Consider the following 25,716-nt stretch of genomic DNA (forward strand, 5'->3'; position numbering starts at 1 on the left):
AGTGGAGGACAAGGGGGGAAAAAAGTTCAATCAATGTTCCCTCTTGTTAATTGGGGATTTATTACTGGTTCACTTGCTCACAATGGGAGGGAGCTGAGCCACCCTCCAGGTCCTGGGCCCTGGGCCGCTAATTGGAATCTGGGCTGATTCTCTGTGGACGCCTCACAAAGGAACACAGAGCTGAAGACAAAATGGAATTTTTATCTGTTTATGATTCTCTGCAGCCTGAGAGGCGTTTCCTAGAATGTGTGGGCTCGTCCCTCAGCACACCACACTTTGGCAGGGGGCGAGGGGGCTTCTCTCCACATGCATTTTTGGGAGCAATGTCCCCGTAGACTTGTGTTCTTTTATTCATTGACTCACACATTCATATCCGGATGGGCTTTTGCTGATGCCCCACTAAGCGCAAGCCCCGTGCTGGGCCCTGGACAAGACGCCACCAGCCCTTGGGCAGCTAACCCGGCCAGGGAGAAGCCGGCCCCACAGCCACCTGCCTGTTCCACTGAACGTGGGGACAGGAGCTCTGGGAGTGCAGAGAGGGGCAGGTCGGTTGTCCTGGGGGTTCAGAGAAAGTCAGTCCGCTGAGTTCTGAAGAGCAAATAGAAGTTTGGAGGGTAAAGGAGAAGGCAAGGACATCCAGAGGAGAGCCTGGGAGCCTGGATGGGACGTCCCCGTGGCTGCAGCACCCACTCTCCCTCCTAAGTGGCCTCCAGTCGCCACAGACAGAGTTGTTAAGTGTTGGGTATCTGGGGCAGACAGAGCCTACAAGGTCCTGAGGAGACACGTCAGAGAGACCCCAAAGGGAGTTTTTAAAGCCATTTCCGGGGATGGATTGAGGAGGAAAGGGAGACATAGGGGGCTTGGAAAAGCCCGAGCCATGAAGTCAAAAGGTGGATGCATGTGGGCAGGGGAGGGAGGGGGGAAATGCACTTCTGGACGGATTGCGGGAGGTCTGGCCTCTCAGGGCTGAGGGAACTTGGGTGGGCATCAGCGGGACCTCACCTGCTGCCACTCAGGAGACTAACGGCTCTGGTGCTGGCTCCCTGACAGCATGACCTCTGCCCCCGAGCTTACAGAACACGCTCCCACGCAGAACCCCACTGAGCCTCACACAGCCTGGGACACACGCGGTGTCATCATCACACACAGAGACTGTGTCTCCTGCTCAGCAACCCCCAGCTTCAGGGAGCACTTCCTGGACGCACCAGGTCAGCCCCCCCGCATGCATGTGTTCCGGCCCCAGCCGGCCCAATGCACCTGCCTCCCTCTGCTTTTCCTCTTCACCGATCTGCTCGGTCCCAGTGGAGTCCAAATGCTCCGGCCTGGTTTCCAATCCCTTCATCTTTCTGGCCCAGGGTCTTTCTGGCTCTGGCTCCCACTGCCTGGACCAGCAAACCACCAGCCCCTTACCTGACTCACCCCTACACATAGCTCACGTAGCTCAGGTCTTCCGTGGGGGAAATGTCCCCCTGTCTAAAATAACCACCCCATTCTCCACCTCCATACTTTATTTTATTTTTTTAACTAAATCTCCTTTATTTATTTATTTATTTTTGAGAGAGCGAAAAGGGAAGGAACAGGAATGGGGGGAGGACAGAGAGGGGTGAGGAGAGAGGAGCTGAAGCGGGCTCGGCACTAACAGCAGACAGCCCGATGTGGGGCTTAAACTCAGTGGCCGTGACATCGTGACCTGGGCTGAAGTCGGACACTTAACCGACTGAACCACCCGAGAGCCCCTCCACCTCCATAACTGAGATCAAATTCAGTAATGGACCCCGTGTGATTAGGGCGCCCCACCTGCCCTCATAGGCTTAGGGCTGTGGGGTTATTCTTATTCCCCCTCAGAACATACCACAGAATTCAGCCTAGAATAGCTGATCCAATAATGTTTTAGATGAAAATATGAATTTATGAGAGATAATGGGGGCAGAAGAAAGAACTGAAAACAAGCTCCTGGCTCCAATGGTGCCTTTGTGATGACGTCACGTAGCTTCACTTCTAGCGGGAAGTGTTTGCATTCAGTGGACCACCTGGTTGGTTTGGTTTTTTTTTTTTTTTTTTTTTTTTTTTTCACCTGCCAGTCAACAGCCTGTGAAAGGCCGCCCCCTGGTGGTCCGCCACTGACACCAGCACCTCAGAGTCCATAAACTACAAGGTCAAGGTGAACCGGCCACACAGAACAGGTATTTCCCACAGCACCACGGGTTTCCGTGACCATAAGCCGCCAGCCTGTTGGCCAGCGTCTTCTGTAGGCTGCTCTGGTCAGGCAAGCTCATCCCTTTGTCCATAAATGGGTCTAGAAGTCTGATCTGGAAGGGAGTTCAGGGACTGAGCCTGTAGTTCAGGGACCGCCAACAGGTAGCACTGATGTCACCCTCCCCTGCTGCACACTGACAGGCATCACTAATAGATCACAGCACTCTCCCTGCTGGGGAAACACCCAAATCATTCAAAACACCCCACCGCAGGCAGCCACTGGCAATTAATCTGAATCCACCTGTCAGATGAAAGCTGAGGCAGTCAGGTGCCCGGCAGAAAAGAGATGTCCCCCTCAGCCAGGAACGTTGCAGAGACTAGGAACAAAGGGACTCTTGCTGGAAGGGACCCTAACAAAGGATCAGTAGCAGTCGGGACCAGTTGGGACCAGTAGCAGTCGGTGGGGGAGACATGGCCACCCCTAGAGAAGAGGAGAGGGGAAGACTTGGTGTTAGGAGCTGGGTTCAAAGCTGGAGCCCTGCAGAGATGGGTACAGGTCGTGACTGGGCAGCAAGGCAGGGCAGGAGCAGACGAGCAGATACCCCAACCTCTCTCTCCTCTACCCCTCACCTCAAGCCAGCCATTGGCCAAACAGCCTGGAAGACAGGCGGCAGTGACGCTTCATGACATATTTCACTGTTACCAGCCAGCATCCCAGGACACACGTCAGGACAGAGAAAGGCTGGTGGTAATCCTGAACATGGCATGGACAGGGGTCTGGGTTTTGGAGAATATCTTAGGTCAGGCCCTGAGAGCAGAGCCTGAGACATGGGGTGGGATTCACCTGACTCATTGAGGGGGTGACCCACAGGAAGTAAGGGAGGCAGAGCAGGGGAGGGGCCTCCCTTGAGCCAGATCACAGGTGGGGAGGGTCTCCACAGGGCTGCTTCCCCGCTCCGGCAGGCAGGGGGCTGGCCATCTGTGCTCCTTCATCGGCCAGTCATTGGCTGCAGGCTGTCCCCAGGGAGGGAGCACGCTCTCTGAGGCAAGGACAAATGTTAGGAGAAGGGGACGCTGAGGACCCGTTGTGGAGGCTGGGGGCACCTGCCACATGAAGGAGACCTGAGCCAAGCACCAGCCCCGTCCCTCACAGAGGAGATGAGACAACAGACTGCCACTTCTTAGCCAAGTGACAACAGACAAAACTTTGACTTCTCTGAGCCTCCATGTGAATGGCCGTCAGTCCCAGTAAAGTCGAGCCCCACAACAGTCCAGACTGGCAGTTTCTCTCCTCCTTAGCCATGTCCTGTGATCTGCAGCCTGAAATGTAGGGTCACAGGGGCCTGACCCTTGGGGAGGCCGGGGTGGGGGAAGGGGATGGAGGGTGGTGGGCAGCCATAGGTGGCTCTTTCAGCAGGCAGAAGCCCAGTGGTTGGCACCAGACCACTCCAGGCCCCCTTGAGTTACACAGTATATGCATTATTTTTTGTGTGTCTGTGTTTCCCTACCCAACTAGACTATTTGGCCTTGAGATTAGAAGTGAGTTTGGGCTCCTACATACAACCAGGGCCCAGGAACTAGCAGGTGATCACCAAATGTTTGCTGAATTGGGATAAAGCAGTCAAGGCCAGCCATAGCCCAAAGGCACTCACGGCAGAATGGATCCAGCCTCATAGAAAGGGAAGGTGGATGGTGAAGGAAACTCACAAATGCCCCAGCAAGTCAACAGCAGACCCTGCATAAGAACCCAGAAGTAGAGTCCCAGCCTGGGGATGTGGGCCAGGCTTAAAGGCCAGCAGTACTCACTGGGTACAAGAATGTGCTTGGAAATAATGGAAAACCATTCACCACTTAGGTGACAATGGGACTGAAAGTGTCTAAGGAATAAGAACGTACCCCCAAGAAGTCTTCGAGAAAGGCCAGCGGTGTGAATCTGCCTCTTCTTCTCGGTCTGCATTTCCCTACCTCATCTCGTGGAAAGAGGGGCAATTGAAAATGCTAAGTGGTGTTGGCATCCACTGTTCCCTTGTCACTGGTCCTTGAAGACTTGGTGTGTCTGGGGTGTGAGTAAGCACGTGTGCATTTGGAGGACTGTCACTGCTTCTCTCACGTCACTCAAATCCCTGTATGGTTAATTAAAAGCCATGGCATCATCTCTACTGTGACATGGGATGATCCCTGCTCTACTATCCATCATCCTAATTAGCAAGGAGAGAAGGGATTTGTCTGCTTTCAATGTGTATGTTTTAAAGCTGGCGAAACTCACAGGAGATGGGCCTGAGCGAATCCAGCATGAAATTCTATTCAGAAAATCGTTTGTGAATTTTGAAACATGATCTTGGGCTTGTTCAGATCCAGGTCCCTTGTATTATTTCAACGGATAAATAAGTAATAAAGCAACAGTAACAATTATGAAAAGTGTACTGACAGCTGATACCCATTTTATTGCTTTCCAAAGGCTTTGTCAGTGTTTCCCAAAGTGGGTTCCAAGAACCCTAGACCTTCAAGATGCTCCTTGACAAAATGACCCGGTACATTTGGCATTTGGGGCTCACATAGACTTCTCTTGGAGACTTACGATATCCAGTGGACTATGAGAAACTCTGACAAGTTCTGCAGTTTAAGAAAGAGTAATTGAAGCCCAGACTTCTTCGAAATTTTTTTAATTACTTCTTTGCATAACAGTTTGAGTCAACATGGTCTGTAGCCGTAAAAATACTGAGCTAGGTAACCCCTGCATCGCAGATGAAAATATTAGGCTTAGGAATAAGTCCCTAGAAACTGAACCCACATCCATTTGGCTCTAAAGTCTATGCTCCTCAGTCTCCATGACCCCAGGCTAGCAGTGTGGACTAGGGTCTATGCTTGCATGGACAGTTCAAGTATCTGCCTCACTCTCACTGTGTGGAGGCTGTTCACCAGGCCAGAGCAGCCAGTGACACCAGGAGGGGACGGGAAAAGGGCATGGCCTGAGCATCCCTGGGTGCCCACCACTGTGCTGGGCCCAGAGAATACAGAGATGGTAAGATGGGAGCACCTAGTCTGGGGGTGCTCCCCCTCTGGAAGCAGAAAGAAATGAATGACCAGCTTGTTAGGAAAGCCAAGTCTTCAGAGCCAGAAAGCTCTGAATTCCATCAAACGTCTGCTCTGTGCCCTGCAGTGTTCCGAGAACACCATTCCGAGTTTCCAAGGAGTTCTGACGAGCTTGGAAAATTCCAAGCCTGGTGCTTCTAGAAATAGTATTTGTGAGGGCTCTGAACGCGAGCTGTAGTCTGCAGTGCGGAAGCCCTGATGCCAGGTGTCCCAGGTATTCTTGGAGCTCCCCCAGAGCTGCTCGGCCAACCTCTCTTCTGTCCAAGGAGAAGGAATTGTTCTCTGTTGACTTGCCACCAGCACCAGGCCAGGCCACCTGCCCGCTTCAGGAGAGAGCAGAGGGAAGTTTTGGGGAGGGCCTCAGGTGACAGCCGGGCCCAGGGAGGGAGCCTGTGCCGTGCCGTGGGCACCTGGGGCTCCTTGGTCAAGCTCCAGCGGGCTCTGTGAGCAGGGGGAAGGCCAGGTGCCACCATATTAATCAAGGATGTCACTTTAATGGAAGCAATGAAGTTATTACTTTATTAATTGATTAACTCATTCACGCTTTCTTTCTTGTTGCCTTGTGCCCATTTAGCTTTTTTCTTTTTCCATCCAAAATAGGGGTGATAAGACATATCTTGATGGGTCGTTGTCATGATAATTGGCAAGGATAGTGAGGGCTTGCATCAAGTTCCGGCACCAGGAAGAGCTCAACAGACTCCATGTTCTGGACAGTTTATGATCCGTTAGCTCTCTAATCGTCTCTGCATCTCTGTCTTCTGCTGTCACTAAGCAAACTGAGTTTTCTGCCACACTCCATTCTCTTTGCCGGAGGGAGTGATCAGGAAAATAAAGAACACCAGGTTGCCAGCATTCAGGGTGACAGATGGTCCTGATTTGCCCAGGATGGAGGGGATTACCCAGGAAGTGAGACTGGTAGTTCTTTTTTTTTTTTTTCTATGTTTATTCATTATTTTTGAGAGAGAAAGAGAGATGAAAGCAGGAGAGGGGCAGAGAGAGAGGGAGACAGAGAATCTGAAGCAGGCTTCTCGCTGACAGCACAGAGCCTGATGTGGGGCCCAAACTCACAAACCATGAGATCATGACCTGAGCTGAAGTCGGACACTCAACCGACTGAGCCACCCAGGCGCTCCAAGACTTGTTGTTCTAAATAGGAGAAGTCTCACCGAGATGAGTTGGTCACCCTACCTCAGTCAGCAAAAGGGCTGTTGGAGAACCAATAATGGAAGAGCAACGAAGGTACTCAAAGTCCCATCTACATATGGAGAATACGTTGATTTTTCTTGATTTGCCAAGGTCTACATCTCTCAACACTATCCTATTAAACACTGTCAAGCAGGACCCTCTCTCTGGAGTCCAGTCCTGGTTCAGCCACCTCCAATTCACTTGGACAGAGTACTTAGCTTTTCTCTGCACAACTTCCTTGTCTAGATTCAGTTTGCTAATATCTTGGTTAGGATTTTTGGATCTATATTTCTTGTAAATCACCCTTACTTGGTTTGGGTATTGATGTACATTCCGATGCCTCACAAATGAGCCGGGGATGAGTTGTGTTCTCTGGAAGCATTTGTATCAAAATGGAATTATATATATTTGTATGTGTTTGTATATAAATTATATATATTTTTCATTTTGTCTATATTTATCGACATACTGCATTTGACACAGACAGTTATCTTTAATGTTTGACATTTGTAGTTATGTTCAATTTTCATTCCTATCGTTAATGTTTACTGGTTATTATTTTTTCTTGGTTAGCATTATTAGATGTTGTCCAAATTACTGACACCTCAGAGAAGCAAATATTGCCCTGTTCTATTTTTGCTTTCTAAGTCACTACATTCTCGTCTTATACGTAGATTTTTGCTATATATTAAGAGGAAGCAGGGGAGAGTTGTCTTGGCCTTTTCCCAAACTGCCTGAAGCTTAACTCCCCAGCTGTAAGCCTGCCTTTTTCCCCAACATAAAACACCATGGTTTGGTACGCAATAATTTCATTATTATCAATGTACAGAATATTGATGATTGTTCACTCCAATTTCCCCTTCGAATGAGTTGTTTAGAACTTCACATCATTTCAAATTCTTTTGAGGACATGAAAGATGTGAGCTTTTCCCCTCCAGGCCTGTTCTCCATCCCTCTTCCATTCTGTGCTCTGTCCAACAAACCCAGGGATGTGAACTGAGCCACTGGCTCCATGGCCCCTGGCTTCACGGGAAGGAGCCAAGAGGGGCAAGGAGAGACAGGTCAGGTATGCATTCCTGGGCTCTTGTCCGTTCACTTCACTCGGAGCACATGTCACACCCTGGAGCTGTGCTGTTCACACCTGCTTACCTACCCCTGCATATTCTGTCTCCCCGTTGATAGGGTAAGTTCCAGGGTGGAGGTTTCCCGGCATCAAGCCCAGGGCCTGGCATGGATTAAGATCCCCTCTGCTACCAGGGCACCTGGGTGGCTCAGTCAGTTGAGCATCCGACTTCAGCTCAGATCATGATCTCATGGTTCATGAGTTCGAGCCCCACATCAGGCTCACTGCTGTCCATGCAGAGCCCGCTTCGGATCCTCTGTCCTCCTCTCTCTCTGCCTCTCTGTCTCTCTGTCTGTCTCAAAAAATAAATAAACATTAAAAACAAAACAAAACAGAACAAAAAAGATCCTCTCTGGCACCTGGTCCCAAAAGGAAGAGTTGGAGGAAGGTTTATAGATCACAGAGCTCCGCTCCGTCCAGCTACATCTATGAAGCTGAGGCTAAAGAGGCAAGAAGATGCATGGATGGTCAGGAATCTCATAAGAGGCACAGCCAGGCCGACACTCAGCTCCCGGGGCTCCCGCAGGTACAGCGTGAGTGCTCTGGGAAGGACAAGGGAAGGGACGTGAGGCATCACACCTACACGTGGTGTGGAGATGTTATCGATCCATCAACAAAGGAGGTGGAAACACCCGCCAACCTGAGTCACTCCTTCCATTTCTTCTCCTAAGCCGCCCAGCCCCTGATGTCTGTGCCTCGTGTATCAAGCCTGCACAGACGGTCAGCTAATTAAATGAGGCCACAAAGAGCCAAATGGCCTGGAAGGTGTCTGTTCCCACTGCCAAAACTGTAACTTCTTTATGGCTGGGATTTTGAAAATAGAATAAACAAAAGTTTCCCAAGAAGTGGAGAGAAAACTACTCTCTTGAGATCAGACCAAGTAAGCAGTGACTGCCAAGGGACGGATGCCCAGGTCGCCATCTCAGAGCAGCCGGTCCCCACACGTGGTTTCAGTGCCCAGGCTGCCCACATCTCATTTACCTTCCTCCCCCACTGATCTGGGGCCAGTAACCAAAGCACAAAAGGGAAACACAGACATTTTGAAAGAAACCACTGTGGGGTCATAAGAGGGAAGGAGGGCCAGCAAACATTGTTGAAAATTTTGATTCCGTGTGCTTTTAAAAATATTTAAGACTTTCCAAAGAGGACCTTGCTCATAAGTAGATGTTTAAAAACTCATAATTAGTTTTATAATGGTTACCTTTAAAGGAATGGGAGCACTTGCCCTTGGGTCGGAAGTGGGACCAAAATACCACCTCCCTGCATTCCCGTGAGCATGACTCCAATGGTGCGTTCATCCCCTGGGGGGAGGGGCACCTGCTTGGGCCCAGACACTCACAGCCTGCTCTCAGAATGAACCCTTCTGGTAAGTTCCACCTTTCGGTTTTTATAAAACCCTTTCATGGGCTGATTTCTCATCATTCCGTGAGCCTGGCAATTACCAGTCTTATTTAAAGAGGGAAAAAAATTGAGGCTCATGTAGGTTGAATTAACCTGCTCGGTCCATCCAGCACTAAGTGACAGCCTCCGAATTTGAACCTTACCTGTCCTGTGTATCGCCCTGGGACATATCATCATGTGGGTTGTTAGTTGAGTGTGTGTGTGTTTCTTGGGATAACGTCTCTAAGTTTCTTGGGATAACGTCTCATCTACTTTGCTATTGGCCAATTCAGTCACTGGATTACACTGAACAGGGGCCTCGTGGTCACATGTTTAAAATGTTTGCCTGCATGTTTGAATGAATGAATGAATGGAAGTTCACCTGGATAAGTAACCTGAACAATAGTAACCCCATCCTTGGCTCTGCTGTGTGACTTTGGACAACTCACTTTTGCTTTCTGGTCCTTGGATTTTCCACCTGTGACAAGAGTTCTTTAAATCCAATAATCTCCCATTTCCCTTTTTTGTGCCACAGGTCTTGGCATGAATCAGCACAGCCAAATAGAAAGTGAGATCTCTTCCCATACTTTTTAAAAAAATTTTAATGTTTTATTTATTTTCGAGAGAGAGAGACAGAGAGCAAGTGGGGGAGTGGTAGAGAGAGAGGGGGACACAGAATCCGAAGAAGGCTCCAGGCTCTGAGCTGTCATCACAGAGCCCAACGCAGGGCTCAAACCCACAAATTGCGAGATTACAACCTGAAGTCAGATGCTTAACTGACTGAGCCACCCAGGCACCCCTCTTCCCATACTCTTAAAACCAAATCAAAGACACCAGTAGAGAAAAGACAAACTTTTGGCATGAGGCTCTCAAAGTGACCAGGCAGCAGGAATGACTACATAATTTGGGGGACCCGGTCAAAATGAAAATGCAGGTCCCTTACTGAAAATGCTTAAAATTTTTTTGTGTGTTTATTGATTTTTGAGAGACAGAGAGTCAGAACGTGAGCTGGGGATGAGCAGAGAGAGAGGGAGACACAGAATCGGAAGCAGGCTCCAGGCTCCGAGCTGTCAGCACAGAGCCCGATGCGGGGCTTGAACTCACGAACCGTGAGATCATGGCCTGAGCTAAAGTTGGATGCTCAACCGACTGAGCCCCCCAGGTGCCCCAAAAATGTTTAAATAGATGACAGCAGAAGAACTTTAAGCCCTCGAGAGCCCTTTTGAGCACGGTGCCCTGTGTGAATGTGTGGCGACACATGTGAAGCTGGCCCTGCAAACAGCAACCCATGAAAACACGTGCTTCTGGCCGATGCCACCTGATGGAAGCACTTCCCCTCCAGGAACCAGGGCACACAGCTCAAAGCTGGGCTCTGGGTGATGGTCCCCAAGGCTGCGCCCCCCACCCTGTTGGGCTTGAATCTGCCTTTGGGTCACAAAACCGCCTGAAGGTAGCTGATTTGGGAAATGGTGTTTGACAAGGGGGCAGCGTTACCCCCTGGGGGATGTTGGACAACATCTGCAGACGTATTTGGTTGTCACGGCTTGGGGAGGAGGTACCGCTGGCACATGGTGGGTTGAAGCCAGGGAAGCTGGTAAACACCCTGCAAAGTACAGGACAGTCCTCTGTGACAAAGTCTTATCTGGACCCAGGGGCACCTGCGGGGCTCAGTCGGGTGAGCATCTGACTCTCGATTTCGGCTCGGGTCATGATCTCAGAGTTGTGGGATCGAGCCTGAGCCCTGCGTCAGCCCTGGGTCCGTGCTGAATATGGATCCTGCTTGGGATTCTCTCTTTCCCTCTCTCTCTCTCTCTCTCTGCCCCTCCCTGACTTGTTCGTTCTCTCTCTCTCCCCCTCTCTCTCTCAAATAGAAAAATAAAAAAATGAAAAGGCTTGCTGGCCCTAAATGTGATGGTCTCACAGTGAAAACCCTTGATTTAGGGCATACACTGCACCCCAAATTTAGCTAACGGAGCAGGGCCCTCGACAGTCATTGACTTAACACCGACAGAGTGCACGCACCAAGGTCTCCAACATACTTCTTACTCACCCGTCCAATTGGTCTGATGTCATCGATATCTGATCGGGGGGATTTCCAAACGGTCCAGATCCCTTCAGACTCCACCGCAGCAAGGGACGTAGAAGTAACACGGCTTTGGGGCAAGCATGTAAATGGACGCCACTACCCGTGCCGTGTGAATGCCAACTGTATACATGATCCTACTTTCTGATTCAAGTGTAAGAAAAGGTAGACTCTGCCATATTAATGGTCTCCTCAAGGATACGCATGAAACACATTGATGCGGCTTCTTCCAGTGGCGGGGAAGGGAATGGACTGTGAATTATGAATGAATGAGTCAGCAGTCCGTACGTAAAAGACAAGAGAGAGTTCTTGTACGCACCAGTGACGGTAGTGATTTAGCTAGTGTTTCGTGAAATTGAGGGAAAGACCAACCCAGCCCCGTGGCAGTCTTCTCGGGCTGACGTAACAGAACATCACAGAATGGAAATCAAGGCCAGACTGCTACTTCCCTTCACGAGATGCGAACATCGCTTGATGGGGGTTGGCAGTGCTAATGAGCGGAAATTCTCCAAACTCTGGCCTCCAGGTCAGCCTGCAGGGATCCCAGCCTCTACCCTCAGGCCCTCTCCCCACCAGCCACGAGGGCTCCCCAGACACCTGCCAGCCGCAGGCACCGCAGGGGATGCCTCTTACCTGCTGAGTGGCTGTCTCCTCTGAATCACCCCTGCAGGATTCTGGAGCTTAGGCAGGAGCTTTTTCTAGTCCTGGGGACCCCTGGGGTCTGGGCTAGATATTGTCACATCAGGGCTAGTGCCTAATGAGTGGTTATACCTCACGAGGGTAAATGACCAAACTGGAAATTGATGCGGGGCCAAAACCCCCTAGGAGCTAACTCTCGTTCCCTAAAGCACAGAATGAATGCCTGGCCTCTTCTCCGCAAGTCCCGAGAGGGGCTCACACGGGCTTCGGTTGCCCGTTTGCAAAGAAACACGGCTCCTCATTCCGCACAACCGGAAGATCCTGCTGTCACAACGTTCCGTGAAGAGATGTCCTCGTGAGCGGGCAGACAGCCCTCCCCGAGGAGCCCCCGCCCTACCATGTGAACACTTGCGTTCACATCACAGGCCGATGGTCCTTTAGCTGAGGTGACCCTAACTCCAAGAGGAGGTCTTGCCACGTGGCTTAGTTTTTAACAGGTGCCCTTAGCTCGTGCAGGAGACCCCACAGTGTGTCTGTTTGCTACCCATTCGCCCACCCCTCTACCTCTTTGTGGAGGCCCTACATGACCTGGGGAGGGAATGGGCACAGCTGAAATGACCTCTCCAGGTCCTCACGGCGGGGGGTGGCTGTGTGACTCAGTTCTGGCCAGCTCCACTTGGGGAAACCTCACATGAGGGGAGAAGGCCACATGGGAAGAAATCCTCCTTTGCCTTTGCCTTTTCTGACTACCTAAAAAGCAGAAGCCATCTGCAAACGTAAAAATAAAAGCTAAAAGGAAAGAAATATTCTGGGTCCCTGACGAGTAGGCTGCACTGGCCCCGGACAACCTGCCTCCAGTAAGAACACGCCCGCGTTTGTTCACACCAGCCTTTTGCCGGGGTTACCATAGATGTGCCGCAGGCTGGGGCTTACACAACAGGAACGTGTGTTCCCAGAGTTCCGGAGGCTGCAAGGCTGAGGTCAAGGTGTGCCCAGGGCTGGCCCTCTTGAGGCCTCTCTCCTGGCATGTAGACAGCGTCTCCTGCCCGTGTCCTCAAATGGTCCCTCGTGTGTGTTTGTGTACTTCTCTCTCTCTCTCTCTTTTTTTAGTGTGTATATATTTGAGAAAAAAGCGAGAGAGAGCCCAAGTGGGAAAGGGACAGAGAGAGACGGGGACAGAGGATCTGAAGCAGGCTGTGTGCTGACAGCAGACTGCCCGATGTAGGGCTCAAACTCACAAGCCGTGAAATCAAGACCTGAGCCGAAGTCAGACGCTCCACCGACCGAGCCACCCAGGAGCCCCTGTTCTGTTCCCTTCTAAGGACATCCGTCGTACTGGATCAGGGCTCACCCCAGTGAACTCGTCTTACCTTAATCACCTCTTTTAAGACCCCATCTCTAAACACAGTCACATTGTGAGGTAGTAAGGGTTAGGACTTCGCATATGAACTTGGGGGTGGGGGGTGGGGAGCCCAGGTCATCCTCCAACACGACCTCCCATTGTCGGGTTTTCTGTAATTTGCTGCGATCCACGCAGCTGTTTGCCATGTTGGGTAAACAGAGGCACCAAAGTTTGAGGGGTTGTTTGGTCCAGGACAGGGCCTCAAGGCCAGGTGGTCATCCTGGGAGGCACAGGTGTGTGCGCAGGGGGCAAACGCAGCCTATGGGGGAAGGGGCCCGTGGTGAGAAGGTGAGCAGCAGACAGCAGGTGGCAGGGCCACAGGGGTGACCGCGTTCCAGGGCCAGCACCCACTGGCCCGTCTGTCTCGTATGAAGTTTGCGCGTGCCCAGCACATACCTCGGCACTGCGCAGGCCTGCTATCTGGCACAAATGGAAAGCAGCTGGGACAGTGACACACACTAACCCTTTACCAGGTCCTGGGACTCTCTCCCAGGGCTCTGATGGAAGCCAAGCGATGCGGAGAAGGAATAGAGAGGGGCCAGCGACAGGCCCTTGAGCCAAACCTGGGCTCCGCAACCCACTGACTCACTCTGTGACCTTCAGCAATCGAACGCCCTCTCTGTGCCTGTCTCTTCATCCCTAAACAGGAACGATCACCAAACTCTCCTCAGTGGCTTACCTTGAGGAATAAACAATTAACACCTTTGAACCTTAGGAGAGCGCATAGCACAGGGTTCTCCTTAAGTGTTCAGGATTGTGGGTGTTTGAAAATGTTTATTCTAGTCCCAATATTTAATCCAATACCATGGGCCCAGCGGCCAACCACTACCCTATTCTCAGTTCCGGATTCCTCCTGGCAAATATTCAGTCGGCGAGGGCATTCCTAATATTCATTAAGTGCCGACTGTGTACAGAGCACCGAGGTCAGCACTGTGGGCTGAAGGCTGTGGGCGGATGGAATATAATTGCGGTTGATAAACTGCATGCTGCTGTGTAGGGTTTAAGACTCACTAACACTACCATCCAGTGTGCACCGGATGCTTGGGTGGGCGGCAGGGGGGAGGACGGCCCAGAACAACGCGGGGCTGAGAGGGACCAGACGTCAGAAGAGATCTCACGGGAGCTGCCACGGACAGGTACCCACTGTGGGCGGGCACTGGGTGCTAGGCCCTTTGCAGGCATGTTTTGTTGTGGGCCGGGGAACGCAGGGCTCAGGCAGGCCCAGGCGTCTGGTCCTTCCTGGGCCCTGGGGGAGATGCGCAGTGACTATGTCTGTCTGGCAGGCTGTGGGGGGAAATGAGGCCGCTTGCAGGTGGAGACGCGGGCGAGCGGATACGGCTCCTGCCACGGCTATTTCCCTGCTGCCGGGAATTTCAAGCTGTGTGTTCAGGATGCTAGGTCTAAAACACGAAGGAGGACGGCCTCACCCACATCAGGTGTCACGTGGGCCATAAGCACACCCACACTCCTTGATTAAGCACCGAAGTGTCTGGGTTGTTAATTTATAGCCTCCCAACTGCCCCCACCCCCACCTCGTGCCCACTGATCCCCGCAGACTGTTCTCGACACCGCGGGAAGAGCAATCCTGTTGCCATGTGGATCCATAGCTCACAGCTTCCAGTGCTTTCCCTAACTTGCGCTTGGAGTGAAGTCCTCACCCCAGATGCCTCCAGCCCTCCGCCCACCTCAGGCCCTCTGCCTCCCCCCTCCCCCCGGGGCCCTCTGCCTCCTGGGCCTTCTGCCCATCTTGCACCACTCGGCCCCCGACTCCCGCAGGTCCCGGCTCCTGGCTGTTCCTTCCGCCAACAGGCTGCTCCTCGGAGCCTCCCGGGGCACCACTTCCTTGACCCTGAGGCTCTTCCCCAGATACAGTGTGTCTAGCCCTCGCCACTCCTTTGGGTCTTTGCTCCACGGGACTTTCTTAGCAAGGTCTCTCTTCAGCAGCCACTGAAAATGCGTCCCACCTGGGAGTCCTGTCCAGTCCTTGGAAGCCGGGAGCTTCATGCCTGTCCCTCAGCCCCTGCTCCTCCCTGTAAGGCCAGGCCAGGATCAGTGGGAACCTGCAGATAGGCTTTCTCTCCCCTAAAGACAACGACAAGGGCTCTTGGAGGCTGGCTTGCAAAACCCTCTTCATTAGCCCCTTGACTTGCAAGCAGGCACCGTTTGAAATTCCCCCAGTGGCTGAGGCAAGATGGTGTCAGGTTGAGAAACGGAACAACGGCTCAAAAGGAGGCTTGCAAGCTCCTTCTTCTGCCCCGAATCCTCCAGAAAGCACTGGCCTGGCTCCAAACCGGAATTGGAACAGAGAGGCGGGTGGGCTTGCGCAGAGTTGGGGGTCTCCTCTGTCCCTTCGTGTGAGCCTGGCCGCGTTTGCTCCCCTCTCTGACCGTGTTTCCTCATCCGAGACGCAGGGGTGCGGGGACCCGGTGTTGCTCCTGTTCTCCCCGGGGAGGCCCGAGGGCTGTGGCTGGCATCTATCCCCGTTGTTCTGTGCAGCATCAGGTGGTGCCGCGGTTTGACAAGCATCCCTGGGAGCTGTGACAAGGACAGAACAAGGCAACCTATAGCGAGCCCCTTTCACAGAACCTGACACAGACCCGCTGGGTCAAAGATGAACGACTAATTGTGGGTGGCTAACGACATCGTCCCCAACAAGGATCCGTAAACCTGTCAGATGGCAATCAGAGCGGCCTTTAGGTATCAAGGGTGTTCCCTTTAATAATGAAACTGGAGGCAGGTGGGTGGGAAGGAACTCCCTTAAAGACAGCCTCACCTGAATAAAGGACTTGCCGCTAATGAAACTCTACACCCAGATTCCAATACAGGCTTTCCTAATAATTTGCTGTGTGATCTGGGCTAATCGCTCAACTCTCTGTTTTTCATCTCAAAGATGATACGGTTAGAGTAGATAGCATCTAAGAGCTAGAAGGAGTGTTTGAAAACATCTAGTCCAATTTCTGACCATACAGATGAGGAAGGTAAGTTTCAGAGAGGAGACAGGACTTCTGATTCCAGAAATCTTTGGACTCTAAGTTCTAGGCAACTCACGCAATACTGCGGAGAACCAATATTAGACGCACAGAGACAGCCCCACCCAGCAGGTTCAGATTCTTCCTCAGATGCGCCCACCAGTAATGATGATGGAGCCTTCAGAAGCCTGTTCATTTCCATTGAATGCATGTCTGTCAGGCCGTGCAGGGTGAAGAGGAAAGATAATGGAGTCGCATCCAATTCTCTACCTAGCTGATAAAGAAGATGCTGGTGGCAGAGATCAGCAGCCAGCAGGGCAGGGGGAAGGGTAGAAAGAGTTTTCCATCTTCTTAAGCCAGACAGCTCTGTGACTACTGAATGATGAGCCGCATTCATTCTGGATTATTCGTTAAAGGCAACTTTGATTCTACCTCTTAAAATGGCTGTGGGGAGGTGTGGGGGAGGGAAGACAGGAAGAACAAATAAGGGTCAAGAGAGAGCACCCCCTTAGCAGGAACCTAGGGTTCATCAGACAAAGAGAATTGTGGATCTGGGAGGAACAGGAATGTCCGTGTAGCCTCCAACTCCTATGTACAGAAAAATACCTTAATAAATACTTTGGGGGGGGGCATCAAACTAATGTTTTCAGTCTCATTCATAAGTTATCCTTGCTTTACCTGACCCTTCAGTCTTGAGGTTCCGCAGGCCTCCAAACTTTTCATTCTTATCTCCCATTCGTGGGTCATGAATCCCCCTTGGAGGACCTTATGAAAATTGCTGACTCCTTCACCAAGAAAGGTCCCATAAACAAGTATATGGAAATACAGACCGCAATTGCAGGGAGTTCAGAACACTTGGTCTATATATACTGGTGAGTTTCATTTACTCATCTAGCCTCTATGCCCTATGTGCCTACAAATTCATACCTTTAACCCAGAATTTTTCTCAAACATCATCTATATGAACCCAAACACTCTCTGCCATCAATACAGTGGGGAGGATTCCTACACCACCTGTACACCCCATGGGCTTTTGGTATGAAATGAGACGCCCCAGGAAAACGGCCATGTGTGCTGCACAGTGAGATGATACACAACATCTTGGAGAAGCCTGATCATGCTTTTCACTTATGGAGAAGACCAGGCACATAGAAGAGTTGTCTTTGTCATTTTCGTCCAAAAGGGCAGAGGAAGGAAGGAATTTTGTATGTCACCGTATCTCGGGTGGATGGGAAGGAGAATTTCCTCATAATTCGAGCTGTCCCAAAGCAGAAGTTCACAACATGGGAAGACCCAAGCTGCTTCTTGGCTCCTTGGGTGTGTTTTAGAGGAGCACACTCGGTTTTTGATAGCATATTTCCAAACTGAGTCTTACAGGTGTGCATTTGGAAATAGACTTCCCTCGCTTCCTGCAGTCTTTAGTGAAGCATGTCCCCAGCGTGTGTGCTGTTTCAGAACACCATCAAGCTGAGCCTCGAATACCCCACTCAGCCTATGGGACGGGGAATCCACCCTACAAAAGGGCTCTTGAGATGATTTGCTCATGGTGCCAGCACTTGGTTCTTCCAGAAACTTTACTCATCTCCCACTCTGGACAGAACAGAGGTCTGGGTAGGAGCCGAAGGTTTGGGGTTGAAGAGATCTGAATCTTTACATATTGGTTTAATTTGAAATCACTTTCAAGAACTCTGTTTTTCCTGCCACTGTTTGTTCTGTAAACCCTTCATTAACTTCCATGGAAGCATCACCAAAACATGCTCCCTGATCGAGGACTGAGATGAATTTTCAATGTGGCCTTGAGGTCTATGAAGATGACAGTGATGGAGGAACAGAGACTTACTGAGCGTGTCGTGACAGAGAAAGGAGATATTTTATCTTGACCGTGACGTTCACAGACCATAATCAACTTTCTACAGAATGGGTGTGCTAATTACCACTGGTGATACCTGTTTGTTTATTATAATTTTTAAAGATCTTTGGAGGAGTTCAATTTGATTAACTTTTTAATCTGTCCATGATGGCTGTGATGCCCCATTTACTGGAAATTAATGAAAATAGTAAGCAATGGAAAAGTTTGAGGGATTTGGAGGCGTCCTTTAATATAGGTTAAGACCCTTGGCGTCGGGGAAAGAGAAAACTGGGTTTAAAACTTCAAAGTCATTTAAACTTCTTAACTTTCAATTTTTGCATCTATAAAATTATATCCACAAGAGTACATTTTAAAATTATTTATTTGGTGGGGGAGCACCTGGGTGGCTTAGCTGATTAAGTGTCCAACTCTTGATTTTGTCTCAGGTCATGATCCCGCAGTCATGAGATCGAGTCCTGTGTCAGGCTCTGCACTGAGTGCTGAACATGGAGCCTGCTTGGGGTTCTCTCTCTCTCTCTCTCTCTCTCTCTCTCTCTCTCTCTCTCTGCCCCTCCCCTGTTCATGTGCTCGCTCACTCTCACGAAATAACTAAATAAATTGAGGTATAATTAACATGCAATGTGAGATTAGTTTCAGATGTGCAACATACCGATTCAACAATTCCATACATACTTCTTATCACAATAAATGTGGCCACCATTTGTCACCATAGGACATTATTACAACATTATTGACTCTATTCCCTGTGCTGCACTTTTCACCTCTCTGACTTGTTTATTGTATAGCTGGAAGTTTGTACTTCTCAACCCCTTTATCTATTCTTTCGGATTGTGTTGAAGACTGAATGTGTTCACGTATTTCAAGTGCTTGACATATTGCTCAACAGATGGTAATACGTCCAATGGATGCTGGCCATCCATATTTGGTGCTACTGGGTTTCTTGTTAATATGAGACACATTTATCTAAAATAAATAGGAATGCAAAGGACTTCCAATAGGCAGAATGACCCTGAAGAAGGAAACTCTGAAGCACTCATACAACTTGGTATCGAGACTTGATAGAAACCTACATGATCCAGAGAGTGTGGTATTGATAATATCGTCACAAAGAGATGAATGGATCGAAGTCATAGACCAAGTCATATACGTAATTTGTTGTGTAGCATTTCGCTGCAGAGAAGAATACGTTTTTAACAAAGGGGGAAGGACGAACTGGATAAATGTAGGAAAAATATCACACAGCTGGAATATGGTGCAGCCAAGATCTAATGACGAGTTTTTACCTTCAAAGTCTGTGTTTACATATTTCCCTCTACTGTCATCCAGCACAAAGATCTGCAAAGCAAGCTAATTAAACATCCAGTCATCTTCGTCAAGCTGTTTCTCAAGTCATTCTTTACAAGGAAAGGCAGGATAAGTTGAGATGATTTACAACGTGGCTTTAGACTTGGAGAATCTGTCCCTAAATGACAGAGCAAGGATTGGACCCCAGACCTTCCTGGGCACAGCTCATGCTACCCCAACCTGCTTCTCAGCAGCCACCTCTGCCCTGCAGAGAGCGAATGAGGGCTGCCTCGGGGACCTCAGGAGCCCTTGTCATTGCAGAATAGAGACAGATCCAGAAATATCTCAAGGGCTTGGCAATGCATTTAATTTAATCTTTCGCCTTGCCCCTGAAATCAATTAGACTTGTTTTTTTAAACTCCAGGAGTGTGTGCAGGCTACCGCCTTTCTCCAAAGTCACCAGAACATATAAGAAATGATTCCATGATCTGCCGACTCCCAGGCATCCCCAGCTTGGTTGATCTGCCTCCCTAAGGAGAACTGCCCTTGTTTATCTTTCTACAGCAAGTACCATAGGCAAACCCCCCGATGCCAACATCTGCAATCCCCTGGCTTTTGGATGATGTCCCATATTATGCAGGTCTATAAAGTGTTCACCAAAGGGATTGGCCTGGCAAGGGCTGCCCCCTGACCCTGCATATAACCCACAAAAGGTGGGAGCTCAATCTGATGGGAGGAAACAATTAATTATGGTGGTGATAGGCAAGTGACTGCACTAGAAACCAGGCATCCCGGCCCAGGAGAGGTGAAAGTAGTGGGCATTCTACAAGGGGATGACATCCGGATAGGTGTCAAGACATGTGTCAACATGAGGTCCAGGGCTGAGGCTGATGATGGGGAAGGGGAGGGATGGAAGGTTCCAGCAGAGTCCAGAAATCAAAGGGCACGTCTTTAGGAAGATGGGTACCAGAGCATGACCTGGGGAAGCTGAGCTGAGATTTGAAGGACTGGCATGAGCTAAAGATGGAAGAAGAGGAAAAGGAGGGTCACTAAGGGACAGGAATGGCATATGCGGGAGCCCGATGCTGGGATGGACCATGGTGTTTCTAAGGGAATGAGAAGATGCCAGGGAGGCTTCAGAAAGGGGGAGGGAACGGGGGGCAGAGTGAGATGAGGCTGGGGGGCTGAGGTCTGGGGCTTCCTTCGTCCCAAATCATGGGAAGACACTGGAGGCATTAAGTGAGGGTAGCAGTGATGTGCTCTGTGTTGGGAAATGAGAAAGAAATCTGACTCTCAAGACAGAAAATCAACGATGCTTGTTGGATGTGTAAACACATACACATGGTATAAGCACCCAAACTTGTAAGAAACAGATAGCAAACTGATTAGAACAGTCATCTCAATGAGATGGAATTTCAAGAGGATTTTGCTTTTCCTAGTGTACCTTTCTGTATGTCACAAATATCTTGCATGGGTACATTTTGCCTTTTCTGAAAAGAAAATAAAGTTTGTTTTGTTTTCCGTCTTTAAAAAGCAAAATCTCTGCAGACAATGGTTTCTTTAGACAATAGGAATAGATCGCAAAGGAAATTGCCCTAATGTGACCCAGTCTGGGACCAGGCATGCTTTAAACATAAATAGAAAGGTCTTTTGATGATGTCATTTTGAAAGTGTCCTTGACATTCTTAAAGGTTTTAGCAAGCCCAAAGAAAAGGAAAAAAGTAGCATCATGTTGCTGAAAAGGACCTTACAGTTCAAACAACCCAACGTGCATATTTTACCACTGCAGGAAACGATGCTCTGAAAGACGTTTACTTTGAAGAGAAATCCACTCAATAATCAAGAGCATTTCTAAACAACAATAATAACAAAGCAGACATCTACGTTTTTAAATGGTTTCAATCATCAATAGCAACAAAACAGGTCAACCAAGAGAAAATCTGACCACATGTGTGCAAGTTCATCACAAAGACTGTAAGGAAAAAAGATTTAAAATATATATATATAAAAGGCCTGCAGAAATGAAGACCTATACACCTTGGTCAAGAGCGGGAAGATTTACCATCGGGACCTGCAGAATGGGCCACCATATAGCAGATGCCCCATATATCCAGGCTGGAGTGAATTCTTTGGAAAGAAGTCAGTCCTCCCCACAGGGTATGCACACGGTCATTAGCGCCCCAGAAAAAATCCTGACAAGGTTGGTTGGTTGGCTGGCTTTTCTTTTTAAATCGGTGTTTTGTGCTGTAATTTCCATGAAACAAAATGCATTTATTTCCAAGCATACGATGAATTTGTACAAACATCTACATCGGCACGATCACGACACCACTAGAGGCTCAGATACTCCCGAAATCATTGTTGCACAATATGCTAACTAACTTGGGTGTAAATTTTTAAAAATATAGAAAATAAATAAAAATAAAAGAACATCTCCATGACCCTGAAACGTCTCACGGGGGCTTTTCAGGAACTTGGCAGACTGATCTGTAAATACACACTGTATGGCAAAAGGTCAAGGAGAGTTTAGACAGTGATAGGGAACGACAGCAAGTGTGGGGAGGGGGTTGATCTAACAGATACAAGATTAGTTTTAAAACCACAGTAATGAAGACACGAACAGTCCAAACGCATAGTTATGGATTCCAGAAATAGACACACTCAGATAAGAGGTCTCTCCACATTTCCCAAACTATATATGCCCCAAATAGCATCTCAGGTCAGTGTCACTGGAAGACGGCCACTCCAGCTCACCAGCGGTTTGTCCGCGACTGTTCAGTTCTACGTATAGATTACATTTTGGCTCTTCGTTTCTTCTCTCATTTCTTTATTTTTATATGGGATCATTTTCTCTGCCTTTGGTGTTTAGTGCAGCTATGTTGATATTCAAGTTAATCTCTTATTTCCTTCTAAAGTGTTTTTACTTTGCCTTCATTTTTGGAGCTGCTTTTGCTCGATATGGAGCTGGAGGATGGTGTTAGTTTCCTTTCAGCACCCTGGTGTCCCCCTATGCGTCCCTGACTTATTACAAATGAAACACAGATTATTACTTTTATCAATTCTCTCACAATGTGAGGACCCTGCAATAGTCAAATTCTAATGATTACCTTCATTTTTTTTCTGTTATTTTAGACTACAAGAGATTAAGGACCCACATTCTAATCACTGGGTAACCACTAAAAGAATAAAAAAGTAACAGATGTAACGCAAAATTAATTTAATGGATGGACACAGGGAACAACAATATATTGAAAAGAAGGCCAAAAAAAAAAAAAGAGAACAGAAATAGAAACATATAATAAATGGATGTGTCAAGAAGAGAACAAATAGTAAAAAGGTAGACAGAACCCTACATCTATTAGTCTTATTTTAATTGTAAATAGATACTCTTTCGATGAAAACATTGAGATAATTGAAGCAGATACAAAAGCAAATGCAGCAATATTTTTGCATGTAGGAGTTGTATCTTTATTACAAAAACATAGAAATATACAAAGCAAAGGGTGAAATGTGTGTATCATGCAAATACTAACCAAAGAGAAAAAATTGGCTTAGCTATATTAATGTCAGCTATATTAATGTCATGTGAATTCAGGCAAAATAGACTTTAAGGCAAAAAACATTACTAAAGAAAAACCACCTTTCCTTCATGAAAAAGGGGCCAAACCATCACGAGGAAATAACAGTTCTGAACCAGTGTAACTTCAAAACCTATAGAGCAATACCCAACCAAAACAAAAGGGGAACTGAAGAAATTCCCAATGATCCTGGAAGTTCTATGACACTTCCCACAGTAGGCGATAGGTCATCCGAGGAAAAACTCCATACAGAGAAAGAAAATCAAAAGAAAACACCAAATTTAAATTATTTGACACGTATGGAACACTGTGCCCACACTCACGATGTAAACATTCTCCACAAGGATACATGACCGCTTCCCAAAGTTGATCATATAACATATTGCAAAGCAAGCCTTAGCATTCAAAGGACTGCAATTATGCAGGTTAAATGCTCTGATCGCAGTGAAGTTAGGCTGGAAATATACATCAAAAGATAATTCAAAAATCACCAAATTATTTGTAAGTTAAGCAATACACTTTACAATAATGTATCATTAAACAAACAAAAAAATCACAACACAAAGTAGAAACGTGTTGAACTGAACGTTAAGGATGCAACTCAGCAAAATGCGATACAGCCAAAGCAGTTCCTAGAGAGAAATGCATACCCTCAAGTCCGTATGTTAGAAAGGGAGAGAAGATAAAAAGTATGGACCCAATTCTATCTCACAAAACTAGGGAGGAAAGGGGATTAAATGGAAGCAAAGAAGAGGAAATAAAATAATTAAAAAAAAACCCAGAATTTGATGGATTAGGAAAAAATGTAACATAGAGAAAATCATCAAAGCCACAAATTTATTCTTTGAAAATATTCATAGTGTTGGTAATCCCCTAGCAATGCTATTAAAAAAAGAGTATGGGAATAAACATGTATTACCAACACTGAGCAAAAAAAAAAAAAGTTGGGGGGCGAATCACTATACAACTTCATACATCACTGATACGGGAGTAAATCGAGAAAACTGTGTAGCCCAAGTCAATGGTGTGCACAAAGTTTGATGATCCTGTAATTCTGCATGGAGGGATGTGGCTTCAGGTGGTGGTTCCGGAGTCTGTATGTACATTAGAATGCCTGGCAAGCTAAAAATCAAAGCAAAACCCAACCGACAGATTAACGAAATTGGAATATCCGGGCCTGGAGAGCACATGTATTCTGCCATTTTAAAAATGCTCTCGTTTTTAAATTCTCCTTAACGTATCACCAGAGTTGAGAACCACTTCCCAAGGGAAACATATGTAAATATTCATAAGGAGATAAGGATATTCTTTGTAGCGTCTGCAAGAAATTAAGAAGGAAACTATAAACGTTCATCAACAGAAACATAAATAATGAATCTGGAAATTTTCAGTATTGGAATACTATTCAATTCGTTTTCAGACAAATGAATGAATGCCCCAATAGGTTGACACGGAGGCAGCTCACAAAGTAGGAAGAACAAGTCCAGTATGATACCAGTTTTATAAAGTTTGGAAAGATCCCCAAAATCTACTCCATGTTTTATTTATTTTATATATTTTTTATTTTTTATAATTAAAAAAATTTGTTTATTTTTGAGACAGAGAGAGAGAGAGTGTGAGTGGGGAGGGGCAGAGAGAGAGGGAGACCCAGAATCCGAAGCTGGACCTCCAGCCTCTGAGCACAGACCCCGACACAGGGCTCCAACTCACAAACCACGAGATCATGACGTGAGCCGGTCAGAGACTTAACCAACTGAGCCACGCAGGCGCCCCTCTACTCCATGTTTTTTTTAAAAATTTTTTTAACATTTATTTATTTTTATTTATTTATTTTAACGTTTATTTATTTTTGAGACAGAGAGAGACAGAGCATGAACGGGGGAGGGGCAGAGAGAGAGAGGGAGACACAGAATCGGAAGCAGGCTCCAGGCTCTGAGCCATCAGCCCAGAGCCCGACGTGGGGCTCAAACTCATGGACCTCGAGATCGTGACGTGAGCCGAAGTCGGTCGCTTAACCGACTGAGCCACCTAGGCGCCCCTCTACTCCATGTTTTAAAGTCAGCAGAGCGCAGTAGGTGAGAACTCAGATACCGGCTTCCCTCCCAACAAGTAATCATGTGATTTCTGTGCACCTCACTGCTCCCCCATATAAAATGAGGGTGCTCTCAGCGGCCACCTCAGAAGACTGTGGTGAGGACAGGATGAGCTGACAGATGTGTAATGATCTGGGACCATCCAATGTTACCACTGTTATAGCTCAGGCCTCCACCGTATCTATGCTTCTTAGTATCAAGCATGGAGGGTTGGTAGAACTGGATGGTGAGTGTTGTTTTGGGTTTTTTTCCCTACATGTTTAAAATATTTTGCAAGGAAAACAATTTAAGGGTTAGAGACCATGTTCACAGCTCAAGTCTTCTACGTGGGCCCACTGCCTGTGTCACTCAACTGTTCACTGTAGACAGCAGTCAACCCAAGGTTCTGAATCCACATTGAGGGGAGTCTGAAAATCCCAAAGCCTTCTTGCCCCAGAGATCTTGCAACTAATTTAGCAATTGTGATGTAAGAAATTAAATTCATTATGTGCATAGGAGTCATTTCTATTCCAACTGCTACAAAACTGGTCTGCAGAAGCCACAGTTTCAAAAGTCCTTTGTGAGATGCTCCTGGGTGGCTCAGTCGGTTAACCATCCAACTTTGGCTCAGGTCATGATCTCACGGTTCGTGAGTTCAAGCCCCGCATTGGGCTCTGTGCTGACAGCTCAGAGCCTGGACTTGCTTCCGATTCTGTGTCTCCCTCTCTCTGCCCCTTCCCTGCCCACACTCTGTCTTTCAAAAAATAAATAAACATTAAAAAAAATTTTTAAGTCCTTTGTGACCCTTTAATTGGCTTCTTGTTGTGTTGGGTTGTTTTTCC

General features: G+C 48.0%; 1 long non-coding RNA gene across 3 annotated transcripts; it reads left to right on the top strand.

Moving 5' to 3' along the window:
- Positions 1-293: 293 nt before the first annotated feature.
- Positions 294-4,617, top strand: LOC122234960. Of its 3 annotated transcripts, none has more exons than XR_006212972.1 (4): positions 294-890; positions 1,051-1,208; positions 2,082-2,183; positions 3,713-4,617. It is a non-coding gene; the product is annotated as an uncharacterized LOC122234960 (long non-coding RNA). The 3 variants fall into 3 exon arrangements; XR_006212974.1 differs by having other exon boundaries at positions 4,052-4,617; XR_006212973.1 differs by having other exon boundaries at positions 294-545.
- Positions 4,618-25,716: the final 21,099 nt, after the last annotated feature.

This window comes from Panthera tigris, chromosome F2 (assembly GCF_018350195.1).
Source record: "Panthera tigris isolate Pti1 chromosome F2, P.tigris_Pti1_mat1.1, whole genome shotgun sequence".
Taxonomy (NCBI): domain Eukaryota; kingdom Metazoa; phylum Chordata; class Mammalia; order Carnivora; family Felidae; genus Panthera; species Panthera tigris.